The sequence below is a fragment of the Thunnus maccoyii genome, chromosome 17 (assembly GCF_910596095.1).
Source record: "Thunnus maccoyii chromosome 17, fThuMac1.1, whole genome shotgun sequence".
NCBI lineage: Eukaryota > Metazoa > Chordata > Actinopteri > Scombriformes > Scombridae > Thunnus > Thunnus maccoyii.
In genome coordinates, this window is record NC_056549.1 from 1,439,128 (window position 1) to 1,456,171 (window position 17,044).

The 17,044-nt window shown below is 38.5% G+C and overlaps 1 long non-coding RNA gene and 2 other non-coding genes across 4 annotated transcripts; 1 reads left to right on the forward strand and 2 right to left on the reverse strand.

The window, feature by feature from the left end:
• Positions 1 to 3,101: 3,101 nt before the first annotated feature.
• Positions 3,102 to 3,173, reverse strand: trnae-uuc. The gene has a single exon. It is a non-coding gene; the product is annotated as a tRNA-Glu (tRNA).
• A 600-nt stretch (positions 3,174 to 3,773) lies between these two features.
• On the reverse strand, positions 3,774 to 3,845 carry trnae-uuc. Its single transcript has one exon. It is a non-coding gene; the product is annotated as a tRNA-Glu (tRNA).
• A 7,265-nt stretch (positions 3,846 to 11,110) lies between these two features.
• On the forward strand, positions 11,111 to 14,368 carry LOC121881973. Of its 2 annotated transcripts, none has more exons than XR_006091980.1 (2): positions 11,111 to 11,720; positions 12,838 to 14,368. It is a non-coding gene; the product is annotated as an uncharacterized LOC121881973 (long non-coding RNA). The 2 variants fall into 2 exon arrangements; XR_006091979.1 differs by lacking the exon at positions 11,111 to 11,720 and adding an exon at positions 12,085 to 12,331.
• Positions 14,369 to 17,044: the final 2,676 nt, after the last annotated feature.

Below are 17,044 nucleotides of genomic sequence, written 5' to 3' on the forward strand. Positions count from 1 at the left end.
AACGTGTCTTTTGTCAGCCGTTTCCACCTCGTTAACTGAATCTGAGTCATTATTAACTCACTTGTGAGGTATGGAGGATAAAACATGACAAAAAGAAGATGAATGATTGAATGAAATGGTCAAATAATCTGAGGAGGAAATACAAACTGATGTGTGAATAAAATTGGACAACAAAGTGCTGCAGAGAAAAAATATTGGTATAATGAGATATGTTTGGAGCATTATCAGCAGTTATAGGCATTAAATCTGCAAAAAGTCATCAAATTTTGAGTAATTTTGAAAAATAAAAAGAGCATATCAGAAGAATGCAATCAGTTTTCAAGGAAAAGAGTTTTAATATTCACTCACGTAAATAATAAATAGTTTTGCCAGTATTGTAAGATTTCCTTGTGAAACTACCAGATATACTCAACATATTACTACTTGTTCTCATAACATGACTTATTTCCAAATTATTTTGACTGTATTCTTTATCTCGTGTTCTTTTCACTCTAACAGTGGCCCGTTGATCATTTTATAATTACAATGAATGAGATAATTCATTATATTGCTTTGTACTTTCTCATACCCCCATTGTAGACAATTCCGCACTAAGAGAAAAATAGAGAAAAGTAATTCTGTATATTTTATTCTATTCACAAATCAGGCCTGATCCATGAGGACAATCCTGCCTAAAAAAATAATTCAGCAAATCTAAAATATAATAAATTAATAACTAAACAAATCCTGGAGTGACAAAGATGAATAAAAATAGATATTTTGTCGTTATTGTAATTTACGAAGCATAAAAGTAAGTATAAAACACAACATTCAAATATGCAGAAATTGGTCAATTACGGTATTTAAAACTACAAAAGACTAATCCTTACATCCTACAATCCTTAATCAAAAGTAGGAGAAAGGTTTGCTGGATAAAAGTTAATAACTGCAGGCAAAATATAAAACTTTTAACTACACATGAAGTCAGATATTGTGTTTTATTTAAACAAAATTCTACAAAGGTAAAAGTAAAACATGGAAGTATTGATAAAATCGACCACAGTTTCTATATTGGTACATCCTGAATTTATTTTAGTTCCTTTGTGCATTTTAAATACTTTCATGACTTAACGTCTTTACAGTATTTTCCAACCGTTTCATATTGGTAGTTTTTTTTTTTTAATTGGTCAGCTTTGGTCTTCCATACAGCTGGTAGAATGAGCGTCTTTTCTGTGGGCTGAAAGCAGTTTCCCTCCTTCACATCAAAGCGAGGACGACTCGTCTCTGTGAGCAGAGACACATTTAACATGAGTCTGTCTTCTGCGTTTGCTGTGTGGAGTTTAATGAGCTCCTCCAGGGCTCCGCCATGAATAATGTATTCTTTATTCTGTTTCAGAGCCAACGAAATGGCATCTGTCTTCTGGATGGACCAGGACCGACGTGATGCAAAGGACTGGCTGGAGATGAAAAAAGGCCCGAGGCCGGATTCCAGGACGCCGCCGCCGCCATGTCAACAGACCGGATTACAGCCACGACAGGAAGAGACGATGATGTTAAGACTTCATTCCTCATCTGTCAGCTCACCTGAGGACACTTCTCATTTTATTCTGAAGAGAAAGATTTTCTGACTCCAAATAGTCAGAATTCAAAAATGTTTACTATGTACAACTAAGTTTAGAGTCTGAAACAAATTCAAACTCAACTCAAGTTAAAATTGTCAGCCTGCAGAGTGAAATAATATAAACCGTCACTGAGTTTCTTCAGCCAATCAGAGCACAGTGACATATTGATGGTGCATCTTAGATCAATTTCAGAACTAAAGATCCTGACAGATTAAAAGATGGTTCACAATTTTTCCAGTGAGTCTTAAACCAACAGTCAGGAGCCCAAATGAACAGTGAAACCTGTTTTTCTTGCTGTAATCATTCAACCCAGTCGCCAGAAGAAAACGTTGGCATTGAACGTTTTCAACACATGTAATACGTATCATATCAACATTTCTATAAACGTACCATACAAACATTTCTACCTGTTGAATAATGATGTTTTATGGTGTGACAACGCTGTGGTTAAGGTCTGGTTAGGTTTAGGCACAAAGACCGCTTGGTTAGGGTTAGGGGAAAGATCATGGTTTGGGTTAAAATAAAAAATAAAATAAAAACTCACTAAAAACACCCGCTTTTGTCGGGTGAAACGGGAAGCGGACATTGGTTTCGTGGTGGTCTTGAACCGTGTTCTCTGCTGATTTCCAACTTGCTGCCGTGAAACTTACTAACCACCCACCTGCCCCTCCTCCTCTTAACAGGAAAGATCAACTCATATAGATCTCGTGTGAACTACGTCACTTTAGAAATGTTGAGATGATGCGTATTTTGGAAATGTTAATATGTTACATATTTCACGTGTTGAAATGTTCACATTTAACGTTTCTGTGGTTTGCAGAAATGTAAACTGCCAATGTTTTATTCTGGCGACCAGGCTGAATCATTCCTCCTGTTCATACTGACCATTAGAAGATCCCTTCATAATGACCTTACAATGGAAGTGATGGAGGACAAAATCCACAGTCCTCCTTCTGTGCAAAAATCTATTTAAAAGTTTATCTGAAGCTAATATGAAGCTTCAGCGTCCAAATGAGTCAAATCAAGTAGATATCTTTCAACGTTACAGTCTTTTTAGTGCCAAAGTCCCTCTTTTTGTTACTATACTTCCACCTGCAGCTCAACAGGGAAACACTGTCCGAGGAAACACAAAGAGGGAATTTGATGCTAAAAAGACTGTAAATGTGTCAGATATCCACTTGATATGACTAACTCAGACTGATGAAGCTGAATAGAAGCTTCACACAGACTTTTAAATGACTGTGTGGACACACTGTGGATTTTGGCCTCCAACACTTCTGAAAACACATTTGAAGGATCCAGTATGAACAGGAGGAATGATTACAGACACCTGACTGCTGGTTTAACACACTGGAAATATTGTGAACCCGTCCTTCAAGCAGCTGAGCTGTCAGGTGTTTCTGAGCTCCAACAAAGGGTTTGTCAGTGTTCAGGTTGTAACCAGACGGAAGCCTTGAAGAAGCAGGTTTTTATTTAAGCTGTTGTGTCGAACACAAACTTTTCCCACACCGGGAATTGAACCCGGGCCGCCTGGGTGAAAACCAGGAATCCTGACCACTAGACCATGTGGGACACAGAATTTCAACCATTGTTGTCTTTAAATTACCAAAATTGCGAAATAGTCATTTTGTCTCTTTTTGGGGAACTGGAATCTGAACTCCAGTGGCCCGTTTCACCAAATTTACAACATGCAAGCTGCAACTTGTGACATGAGGAGATAATTTCCATTAGCATTAATTTTTTTTACACATTAAACTAATCAAAAGAAACACCATACTTGTGACCCGTGCATGAGCATGCAAGAGGACTGTAGGACTTGCAAATTTATGTGCAATTTGTGAGTGACAATCATTTGTGAAACAGGACACTGACAATGTAATCTGTATGTAAACAGTGCTCACAAATCACATTTGTGAAACAAACCACAGATCAAACTATTTTCTGTGTGAGAGCAGAAAGTCTTAATCGCTGGTTTGGTAACAAAGAGGTTCTGAGTTCAAACTTTGTCCTGATCTGATAGTGAGGATTTTTTTCCTCCTTACAAACAATAAAGATTACAAATTCTTTGCTCAGCAGATTTTTGATCTCCAACATTGATCACCAGAGCTGGATTCTGGTAACCAACAACCAGGGTCTTATTATTTGACCAATGATTAACCGAAACAAGCTGATTTCCCAGACCGGGAATTGAACCCGGGCCGCCTGGGTGAAAACCAGGAATCCTGACCACTAGACCATGTGGGAGAACAGAAAATGAAGACGTTACTGTTGGTTTGAAATCTAACAAGATATGTTAACTATACATCAACATTAAAATAACAGTGTGTTTGAGTCATTTTGTGTCTTTTTTTGTAGTGTGTGAAGTTTTTTCTCTCCAGATTGATGAAGTTGAATCTTTCCTCCTTCAGTCTGATCTTCTTTCTCTCTGGTTGTTTGTGTTCATCAGCGCTGAAGACCAGCAGTGTGGAGAACAGAAAGAAAATCTTCAAACTTAAAAAAAAACCCTCGAGGGAACGAAGAGTCAGTAAGTCCAGGTGAGGTTTTCATGTCTGGCTTCATTATTTACTATTGTTTGTATTTATTATTGTTTACTATTGTACTGGTTTATTAATTATTTACATCTAACAAAGGTATGTGACAAAGAAAAATGTGTAGTTTATGATGAAAGTATGTGATAAAAACCCAGAAACTAACAAACAATTCAGTTTTACTTTGTTGACCAGTGCGACTGAGCTAACTGACGAACTAACTGACGAGCTAACTGACAGGCTAACTGATAAGCTAACTGACGAGCTAACTGACGCGCTAACTGATAAGCTAACTGACTCTGTAAAAGCTGTCTGAGAAACTTGAAAGCAAAAACAAACCAGTCCGTCATCACTGTATGTGACCAAGCGAAGGAAGATCTTTTTCTTTATTTTATTATTATATTCATCATTTTTCAGACTGTCTCTTTGTCTGTTGCAGCTCCTCATCATCTCTGACAGCAGTAATTCTTGCTCATCTGTTTGACAGATGATTCAGTTCTCGCTGTGTTTCTGCTATAAAGACGTCGTTTTCACTTGTCATGAATTTATTTCCTCCGCTGCAGAAAAACACGTCACATGAGCTTCAGAAACTCCCGCAGGTTAAACTGAGCAAACCAATCATGATTCTAACAGACTCACTATAAACACAAAGGTAGAAACTTGCTAGCCTAGCAACACGAAGGCTACAAACAACCCATAATGCATCACTCTCTGTAGGAGCTGCTCTCCATTCAAAAAGATCTGATCCTGTGAAGAATAAAATATCTTCTCATATTCTGGACAATATGGTAATTTACTGGAAAATGACAAAGATGAGCGAAAGAAATATAATGTTTAGTAGCAGAAATATGTTTTTGATTTCTGGTTCCACTGGTGACTCCTCAGGTTTATCAGATTTAACTGCTCCTAACAACCTTCTAACACATCAACTTCTATGTCGACTGAAGACTGAAGAGAAATGAAATAGTTCAGCATCATTAACTTACAGCTGAATTTAACTCGTTTAATTCTATTTCAGTTTTTTAACCTCTTAGTGAACCAGCAGACAGGTCTTTATATGTACGAACCAAACCAGTTCCTTCAGTTCAGAAAAGCCCCTGATCACATTTCTGTTTGTTTTTACTGTGTTCTTGTCAGTAGTGTGGGGTCAAAGGTTGCTGAGAGCTGGCAGGGGGGGGCTAAGGAGGGTCAAGGCCACCAAGGGAGACGGCAAAACAAGTCTGACAGCAGGAAGACGCAGCGAGGTACGTGTTAGCGGCTGGTGACATCAGAGGGTGAAGTCACTTTTATGATAAGATAACAGTCTTTGGTCTCCTTGATTTAACAATTACAGACCTATATAAACATACCTTATGGATTTTTAATTTCCTATTTAATTTCCTCCTATAATTCATGTGTGTTTAAGTGTATACATTTAAAAGATGGACAAAGGTATCGATGAAGATGCTAAATCTGGTGATTTGGTCGATATTTTCAGAGATACATGAGATAAAGCAGACGTTTTCACTTTTGGAGACACCTACATTTTCACTATTTTCTGTTTTTGGAAGGATCAACCAAATAAACTAATGTTCCAGTAAAATAATTTTATACAACCATCCATTTCAAAAACTAAACATACTTACTTAGTCCCTCTACTGGTTAGTTTGTCTGTCTGGAGGATTTACTTCAGTAGAGACCACCACCAGTAACCGTTCTTCACCTTTTGATTTTCCTTTTAAAAGGTTTGCATTTTAATGTTTTATGCTGTTTTTCCTTCTTTATAGTAATGTAAAATCACAGAAGAAGAAAAGTCAAGGAGTATCGAGGCTCTGGTAAAGTCTGCAGGTAAATGCAGGTTTATTGACAGTCAGTCAGTCAGTGTGAGGCTGATCAGCTGCGGCAGGTGGATCCATATCTCTGAATTAAACGGTGTTCCCGCCAGACTTCTGTCTGCAGGCGGAGGTTTCCCTCTCAGATTACATGTAGCAGCAAACGCTAATTGTCAGCTGAATGAGCTGTAATTAGTGGAGACAAACGAGCCGGAGGGAGACAGATGTTTGCAGACGCTGCTGTTTGTTTAATGCTGCGTGTTTGTCCGACAGAAATCAGCTTCATTGTTTCTGCGTCTCACATCGATCCTCCTGAAGAGAAACACTCAGGAGAATAAACCGATGTCTAAACACCACAACACCAAAGACTTAGATTTATACTTTACACTAAAATTATTAACAACACTTCAGAGTTCAGTAAGTTACAGAAACCTGATTTTTCAATATTTCCACAACTTTATGAGCACTTTTATGAGCTTTATAGTGAGTTTCAGCTCATTGTTTATCCATCCGGCTGCAACTTTTACTGTTCTGGTTCACTCTCAGTGCTCTCATAGTGTCGTTTTCAGAGAAAAAAGCTGTTAAAAGCTGCTGTACACTACCTGCTCAGCACCAAACAGACACAGTTAGCTGTAGACTAGCTGGTGAACATAGTGGAGCATTTAGCAGCTAAAGAGCCAGATATTTCCCTCAGGAGTTGGTAGAGAGTAAAAACAGAGCTAAAAGAGAGTGAATATTGGACTCACATTCACCAGGTGGACAGAAACACTTCTATTATTATATATTACTATATTATTACCAGCATTCACTCTTCATCATAATAACCCACTTTTTACAGAAAACACACAAACCTGCAACTCTGCAGAGATCTAACCGCAGTTAAAACGGGTAAAGTACTGGTAGGGACATTTCCCTGCCATCCATATCCAAATCTATGCTTATGGTCCCTGCAGTGCGACACACACACACACACACACACACACACACACACACACATATACACTCTTTAATGAGTCCCTGTTCATGTTTGAGCAAAAAGACAAAAAGCTCTCACTGAGCCTTCTGTGAGATGTTTAATGGGCACAGATGTTCACAGCTTCATCCCCTCAATTAGTGTGTGTGTGTGTGTGTGTGTGTGTGTGTGTGTGTGTGTGTGTGTGTGTGTGTGTGTGTGTGTGTGTGTCTCACATTATAAGGACAGAAATCTGAGAACAGAAAAGTCAGTTTCCAACATCGAGACTTAAAGTGACATTTTACTGATATTCTATATTTTTCTTCATGTTTGGAAATGCACATTTCCTCTCGTTTGTTTGTTTGTTTGTTTGTTTGTTTGTTTGGTAAAAACTTCAGTGACATTTTTATGAAACCATATTTAAACATGAAACTGTATATTTGTGAGCTGTTTTTAAAGTCTTCAGTAGGAACCAATGGGCTTGGAGTTGAGAATGATTGACATGTAACAGTAACTAGGGGGGCGGGGCTTCATGTATAATCAATGATTTGATTGGCCAATATTCAAGGTTTTACCCAGATTTCTAAGAATGTTCCTAAATTTTAGGTTTTTACCTGAATTGTTGGTATTTCACCAGAATTTCTACACAAATTTAAAGTGTTTTCCCAAATTTGCTCAAATTTTTATGGTTTTACTGATTAATAACTACGTTTTCAGTGTTTTACCTAAATTTTTTACCCAAATATTCATGTATATTTCTGACTTGTAAAACATGTAACACTTTCACAACTTTTACATTTTTACATTGTTGGTGTTTTATCAGAGTTTCTAAACGAATTGAAAGTGCTTTCCTGAATTTTATGAATTATAATACATACATATATATATATATATATATATATATATATATATATATATATCCTCAGCTCTATTTCTACATTTACAGGGTTTACATGACCACATTTCAAGGAATATTCCCAACATTCAGGTTTGTACCTGAATTTTTCAGGATTTAAGCACAATTTTGACGTCAGCATTCATATCACCTCTAATCTTCACTGGCAGCATAATCCAGCATTAATTAAATTAATTATGGTATATAAACACAATATTATAAAATATTTACACATCATTCAAAAATAAACTTTATGATATTGTCGTGGTGTCTGATATCAACAGTGAGCTGAGAGGAAACATCGAAACTTTGGAACAAAATCTGAGGATTTTTAAGAATCAGCTTTGAGATGCTCCTGCTGATCCCTGACTGTGTGTGTGTGTGTGTGTGTGTGTGTGTGTGTGTGTGTGTGTGTGTGTGTGTGTGTGTGTGTGTGTGTGTGTGTGTGTGTGCCAGGCAAAGCTCAAACCTAAACAAACCCTACTTTGTATGTTGACCTCTTACGTCTCGGGGCTGAGACTCAGCAGGCCGAGTCGTCCGTCTGAACAGAAGATCTGAGCTTCACAGCCGCCAGCGTGTCCTGCCGCAGTTCCCCTGAGCAACACTCAGCTGCTCGGTACCTGAATGTCTCTGTGGATAGTGACCTCTGACCTTTGACCTTCTTACTTTTTGCTGCTTGTTACTTAAAGTCTCATTCGACAGCACTGTCAAGGAACAACAAACACACAAACACTTGTTTCTGAGTGGAGCGGACTTCAAAATCTTCCAATATTGTTATTTTTAAAAATGCTGCAATTGATTTACTGATATGACCATGAATGGGAAGAGATCTGTGCACCTTTTGCTCGCTTCTTCTTCTTTTTCATCACCTTCAGATGAGAAACTTTCCAGATTTACCTTTGCTGTTCTTCTGCACCTAGTGACTAAACAATCAATGAGTTCAGCTTTAAGTCTTTACTCTGATTATTGGTGGAATACCACAGAATTATTGTGTAATTGTATAAAAATGTGTATAATTATAGACGGCTTAATAAGATCACAGAGAGAGTTAACATCTACATGTTGTGATGAGAGAAATGTTTCTGTTTGGACTGTACAGTATGTGTCTCTGTGTTTGCGTGTTGAATCAATACACGCTGTCGTCATTTCTTTTAAAAATGTCAATCCCTGTGAACTTGTTGCCTCCACCTCTCTCTCTCTCTCTCTCTCTCTCTCTCTCTCTCTCTCTGTCCCGACGCTGCAGACCTGAGGGAGCGAGCGGGCAGCGAGCAACTGAGCGTGACGGGAAAATGAACTGAAGAGAGAGAAGTGGAGGTGTGATCGTGTGCTCTGCATACAGATCGACCGTCTGTAATGAAGCAGACGGAGGGAAAGATGTTCTTGCTGTTGATTGGCCGGCTCCCTGGTGGTGGTAACATCCAGACATTAAAACACCGACACTTTCTGCAGCAACTGCAGCAAAACGCGACCGTCTTTCAACAACATTTAAAGGTTGTGTTGTTCCAGTGTAGTCGCCCCTGTGAATGCAGACAAGCACACTGTATGAAGAGGTGTATCCGCTCTTATAGCTGATAACTCACTGAGCTGTCAATCAATCAATCAGTTTTCCAGCAGTTCATCACAAGATACTGGACATCTATGTCTGATATAGAAATACTTTGTTTTGAACAAAAAATGATGGTTTTCATACCAAAATACTGTTTAACAGGCTGTTAAAGTATATTCTGTTTTCATATTGTGTCATTATGTGCCTTATATGATTTTTTTAAATACAGGAAATAGAGACTCAATGTGTTTTATAATTAATTAACCTCTTAAACCTCTTAAAATCCACCGGGTCACCAGCGACCCTCTTAAGCCAGCTGTAAGCAGTAGCATCACGCAGTAATGAGTCAAAGCAGCTCGCACAATTTGGCCAATTGGAGATAACTGGAGAGGTTCGGGGAAACCAGTGACATCACAGACTAAAAACTCCCATAAGGTTAGTCCTAGAGGTCTGGAACTTTATACAGGTTGACAAGATGTAGAGGGTTTATGGTGTTCTGCATAGTTCTGTCATAAAGAATGTCTTAATTATTGTTATTCAAATATGACTCATTATAGATGAGGACCAAAAACACTTTTTTGAGCCTTATTTGAACTGATATAATTTTGTTTGTGTTTTAGCCACATGCTAAACAAACATTTACAAAAACTAGAAGATGTCACTTGTCAAATGAAGCCTAATACATGCATCATGGCCTTACAGTTCTTCTGTTATAAGCTTTTCCATTTGGGTATGCCACATAGGCAAAAATTCTATAAAAAGAGTGGATGTTAAGGGGTTTAAAATGTCAAAATGAAAGACTGCAGGTAGACATTTCCTCTGAAGCGTCGTGTGAAGCAACGTCGGTTTCTGATGACGGAGGCAGCTGATCACAGCTGATCAGTTGTCAGTCAGCTTTAACCACTGTAGAGACTTATGATGGAGTTTGTTTCTGCACACATGTGCACTGTGTTAACACTAATAAAGGTGCACAGTTATCACTGCCAGCAGCTGTTTCCTCTCTGAAACCTGTTACCTGTTGAACAAACACCTGCACAGAATAAAAACCTGCATCTGTATTTAAACTAACTGTGTCCTGCTCAGAAACACATGAACCATTTCTACTGCAGAATGTATTTATATTATTGATTCATTATTTGCGCCTGTATTTATTGATATTCTGATTGTGAATTCATTATTTAATAACCCAGAATATGATCAGAGTGTCTTTTGAACACTGGAAATTACTTATTAGGCTAAATGTTTCTGGGAAAATTGAAAAACGCGACACTCAGCCTAACATGTGACTGAATAAATGAGGACGAATGATGTAAAATATAAATGTGTTTAAAAGTGTTTCTGACTGACAGACTGACTTTAATTACTTTTAATTTTATCTATAATAAAAGTTAACATGGGAAATAATAAATGAAGAAAGTTGTTTATGTTTTTTTTTTTTTTGTTCAGACCAACAATTAACAGATTTTAACTTGATGGTGAATCAGAAAAGAAATAAAATATAAAACTGTGGAGTGATAAAGTTACAGTCTAATCTGTAATCTGCCTCCATTCAGTGTAGTTATGAAGTATCAGATCAGTAAGATCAGCTGTAGTATCCAATCAATAACTGATATCCAATAAGTGGTGTGTTGGCCGGTAAAAGACTTCCGTGACAGCCGCTCTTGTGTATCCTCGCTCCTCAGAGCGGAAATAAACACTTTGACGGCCTTCATGATGACCGGAATGACTTCCGCTTCAAGCGAGGATGGAGGAAAGGTCAAATTATGGACTTGGGACGTACCTTATAACTTTAATGTTGGTATGTTTAGTGGAAGGTGTTCAGGGAAATGTAGGAAAACACTACATGAAGCAGGCTGAAGGAAAGTAGAATAAAACAAAGTGAAGATGACAGAATAATTTCCAACAGAAAAAGAAAATCTTTTTAGCGATGAGACATTTTTTACAGCGTTCTCTTCATTGATTATAAACGAGCATCTGCACATGTCTCAGCTCCCGCTTCCTGTTTCCTCTGCAGACTCCTCAGACTGACAGTTATGAATAATAACTACGGGACACCAGAGGTAACAGAAACAATAAAAAATTCATACGACTGAAGCGCTTGTATCGATCTCTTCCAGGCGAGTGTTTTCTTTGATCGTTCAGCGGTGAAGCAAACAGGAATAATGAACGAACGGCAGTCTCTGTGTTGTGCTGACTCGGCCCTTTCTCAGGATAATCTGTTGTGTTGTGAGTTGAATCTGAGCCGTTTGTGCTAAAGGACGGCGTTTAGTCCAAGGTGAGAAGGATCAATAACCACAGTCTGAGCAGTGATGGGAAACTGATGAGAGCTCATCTTTGACCTTTAACTGGTAATGAGATGCAGATATCTGCAGAAGAAACTCACTTCAGTAAGTAGGTCTCCAGGTAAAAACAGAAAGAATGACTCCTGTAACTGAGAAAGTGCTTGTTGTGTCATTTTTTGTTGTTCTTGTGTTGTAAATACAACACATCCTCATAATGAAAGAACCACATAGGTTGATTGTACCTGCACTCCACAGCGTTTTCGTAAAAAATAAAGATGTTGATGTGACGACACTGGTTGAGGTCCAGTAAGGTTTAGGCACAAAAACCACTTGGTTGGCGTTGGGGAAATATCATGGTTTGGATTAAAATGATCACTTGAAACATGGTGTGGGTTAAAGTTGCTACATCCTTAAAGTTATGCAACCTTCATCGTCATGGCAACAGTAAAGATCAGGACAATTGTAGTTATGGTTTTTTTAAAAACTGTCCTGAAGTTGCGGTTGGAAATGTGAAGTGAACAGTCTCCACCTATTATGGAAATTTATCACCTCATATAGGCGCAGTGCACATAATTACTACAGCCACTAGATGGCGTCTGTCACTCAAGCGTAACCAGGTTACGCAGGTAAACAGGTCGTTCTTGCCGGCTGAATTTCTTGTGAGGATGTGAGGTGAGGGTGTGTAAATCCTGCAATCATTCTATTCTTTTTATGAGGTAACTTAACTTTTTTGTGGACAAATCAGAAACAAGTTATTTTTCATTATTCTTTTTTTTCTTTTTAGCACTTTGTCTTACAACATGTCTGGACGGAGTCTTTAAAGAAATAAGAGTCTGCATCTCTACTGTAGTATCAAGAAAAATTCACCTTGATTTTATAAAATTATTGAAACAGGTTGATTTTTATTGGAAACAAGCTGAAATAAAGATTTTTTCACATTTTAAGAAAAACTTTAAGGTCTGAATATTAGACAAAAATGACCTGATAATAATCAAAATTATTATTATTATTATTAAACATGCTGTAAGTAATATTATGATTATTTACAGCATCTTTTATTCACTCTGACAGATGGTTTGGCAGCACATCAGTCATTTTTTACTACAAATTCAGAATTTTCTGTTTATTTTCTGAAACTGCTGATTCTTGACGCAGTTTCCTTCTTTTTCGTCTTACTTTTATCTCTGAGATATTCTTTTTACTGTTGGGCTCTTCTCTGCAGGATGAGAGGACTTCCTGTTGGCGTTGAAAATCCCATTTTGGGGGGACGCTTTCAGTCTGACTGTGATGGAGAAGCAAAGCAGCTGTCAGCAGATTGGCAGGCGGGTGTTTTTGAATGAGAGCCAGTCGGGATGAAGGACTTATTTCTGTCACAGAGGATGATCCCACACAGCGAGGCTGAAGCTCTGAACCCTCAGCCTGACTCGTCCTCACTCAGCTGGGTTTTTGATCCGCGCTCTCAGGAGGATTCACACCGACACGGTTTTACCAAATTTCTCCAGCGAGAGTCGTTGCAAATGTGATTCAGGAGTCCCCGGGGAAATAAGCATGTAAGGTGCTGCTGCTGTTTGCCCGTCAGGCAAAGTAATATCCTCAGCCTGTTAGACGGAGCAATAATCTGCACAGGAGGGACGTCTGCACCCTCGGGACCATGAGCGACGCCCAGGGAGAGTCTGCCGGGGTTTATGAGGCCATTGTCACATTCAGTGTCAATGTCCTCATCACACAGATGGTGAAAAACAGAGAGAGAGCTTCCCTGCGGTAGAGACTGAGCTGAGGAGGAAACATAAACAGTCCTGGGTTCGCACCTAACATGTCTAAGAGCAGGAAATCACCCCTAAGTGGCCAAAAATTCTCAGACCATGTCCACATTGGTCTGAGAATGTCTTTCTCTCCATTTTGGCCTCCGTCCAGACTAAAACAGTGTTTTTCTCCCCCCAAAACAGAGCTTTTCCAAAACATCTCGCCTCACCGGCTTGGCGTTGCGGTGTGAACGAGGAAAATGGAGCTTTGTAGAAACGCTGTCATACCGCTGACAGCAAAAACATTTTTATCAGCTTTTTAAACATGCTGAAGGAAATCTTTCCAATCTGTGCTGATCTTTCGGAGCTGCATTCAGGCAGATATTCTGTGAGCAGAAGGCTTGATGAAAATAAGACTGTTGAAAGATTGTTTTGACAAAATAAAAAATAAAAACAAATAATATTTGAGACTGGCCTGGTGCACGATGCAGAGGAGGACACATATTGTCCCTGTAAACACTGACATCCTCACATTACACTTTATTATAACTGGGAACAGCTTTGTGACTATGATGATTCTGTTACGAACAACAACTTCAGCAGTCGTAAATCAAACTTTGATCACACTTAATACTCGTCATAAAAATAACATGGAGCAGGAGGAAGCTCCTCAGTGAGAGCGACTCAGACTGATACAAACACATTCGTGTTCTGCTGCTACTGTCTTTTCTCTTATTGTTATTTACTTATTTCAAATAATTGTGTGAACGTAGGTGTGACTTTGTTTCATTTCTATCTACATACCTGCAGAAATATGTGTGTTTTATTAGTAGTAGTATTCATGCAGTTTACAGTGAGAGGGAAATATCCCGTTACGCTAACCAACGTTGTTCGGTCATTATTAGTTTAGTCATTTGAGGTGATTGTGTTTTTTTTATGTAAAATGTAAAGTTTATTGTAGCATTTCCATCTGTAGTGTCTGAACAGAATAAAAAAGAGCAAAAGATTAAAGTCAGTTGTGTTGAATGAAAACCTTGAAAACAGAAACAGTAAATATTCAGTCTGAAGATAAATATCACGATTTCTGAAAAACACACATAGATGGACACAGTGGATCCTTCTCAGCTGAACTCACATGAGGTTCCTCCTCCTCCCCCTGCAGAGAGAAATCTAGTATCAGATCATATGAGAGCTCTTTTATGTAAGGCCTCCTCTGTACATGAACTTCCTCTCTGCAGGGAGCCACACTGTGTCTCTGCTGCCCCCTGCTGTTATAAAACATGACATTACAGCTTCATGTTTAACACACACACACACACACACACACACACACACACACACACACACACTGGCAGGTAGTGGCTGTGGTGAGGTTACAGGGAACAGCATGATGGATATGATCTCATTAGAGGAGGGAAGCCGAGCTTTAATTTCCTCTCTGTGCTTCATCTTTATTAACGTCAGCGGCCGTTGGATGATCCTCAAACACTGAAACCAAAAGAGGGAAATCAGATCCGATCACACTGGTTTAACAGGACACATCAAACCTGCAGGTCTGCACATCACTGTTAAACATGTAAATCAGTGTTTCTGCAGGGAGACTGTCTTGTTTACATGTCTCATTCTGATTTTATGGTTTCCTACATAATGATTTAAAAATGAATATTTTCTAAACAAAAAATCACTTTTTTACGTTTCATTAAGAATAAGGGGAAAAAAAGATCCAAGAGGTGTACGGACTTGCTTTTTATGATCCTGTGTGGCTCATCAATAATCCTGATAAATGTAATGATAAAATTATTGTTTTTATTTTTTGTGCTAACGTAACCAAAAAAAAAAATTGCCAATGTTACTTTTTTTAATGTTACTTTTTAGGTTTTATACTAACATTTGTTATTTTTCATGCCAACATTACTTTTAAATTTTTTTAGCATGTTAGCGTTATCACTGCTACTAGCTGCTTTCTCCTGCTGGAACATGTGTTACATGTTAGCATGTTAGCTAGCCTGAACTGACAGATGTCTATCAAAGGTTTTGTGTGCTGAAAACTAAATGTTTTGGAAATGCAAGGATGAGTGTCGCATACAAATTTACCTCTAAACAGTATTTTTGGCTTCCAGCAAGTTGTTTTATTTCTAAATACTGAAAGAATAAAAGAACAAACTGCAGATATTCTTATTTCAATTATTATTTTTACATCTCACATAGTTGCACCTTAAGTTTATTTTCAGTATTTTGGATTTGGGTCAAGCAGTCTCACACGCTCAGTGGAGGTCGGCCCACACAGGGTGGCTAATTGCCATAATTTCAGTCGGTCAACAGTAACGTCTGAGCGGCTGACACAAACGTCCGCCTCACCGCTGAGGCTGCCCAGGCGGGGTCAAAGGTCAGGTCCAAGCTCAGCGCTGTGAGTGAGGGGGGGGCGTCAGCAGGTCAACACATGCACACATGAACAGACTCTTTATTCAGGATGTCGTCACTGCAGCAACAACACGTCTGCATGCTGAGAGACAAAAACTGAGACAAATGGATTTGCACGTCAAGCAGGAGGACTCTCTTCTCTTTGAATTAATAATATCTCAGGGAAACTTTCCCAACAGGACAAGTGTGAACGTGTGTTGTATCTTTAAAAAGTCTTCTTACAATAAGTCTTCTTATAATAACAAGTTGTCTTATAATTGGGTCAATGCTATAATTTTTCTAAAAGACAACGTTGCATGTGAAGAGTTTCTCAGAGTCTATGTTTCTGTCTGGCGATAGAGATGAAATACAGTCACCGGCCAGCGGGGGAGGCGGGTGACAAAGCTGCCTGAGGTTGATTAAAGTTGACCTTGAGTGTGAGGAAGAGAGTGAAGAGTGAGGAGGAAAACACAGACAGACGGATGAGAACTAATGACGGCAGAGGAGACTAAAGGAAATCAATGAGCAGCAGATCGATGGCGATCTGATTTTTTTATCACTAATTTCCAAAGGTGGAGACGTCATTGATCGCTCCTCTGGATCGGTTATTTCAGGTCATTAATTGAGAAGAAATGTTCAGCTGACTGATGGAGCCCATAACCTTGAATCTAAATAAATGAGTGAGGAGAAGAAACACAGAGGCTTCTGGGTAAAAGACGATCAGTGCCACAGGAAGTGATTAACTCAGAGTCACATCCTGCAGTTAAACTATCAAAAACTAGAATATCTGCATTTCCTGAAGAAAATATGTGTAATCCCGACAGTAAAACATTTTTAAAAAGTCATTAAGTTTTACAGTATACCAGCCCAAAAATTCTGTGCTGATAGTTCTTTGTTAACATGGTCATTTAGAGTTATAAGTGTAGCATAGCGCCACCTACAGGTGAAAAACATTTCTCTGAACTGTTGGCTTTATATACCGCTCAAAATGGATGGCAATTTTATCACGAGATATGGCAGCCCCTTTATCAATGTGTATATAAGATGTAACAGCCTCAGATCATTTCTTTTCTCAGTTAATTGACCATTGTTGTGATTTTATTTATATACAGTATGATGCTATTTTTTTCAGTGATTTTGTGTTTATCTCCATAAATTCATTTATTCTCATTTATTCTTATATGTCACAATTTGCTGTTTTTCTTTGTTTTGCATCATAGTAAACTGAATATTTTGGAGGTTTTGGTCGCACAAAACAAGACATTTGAAGACGTTACTCTGGACTTT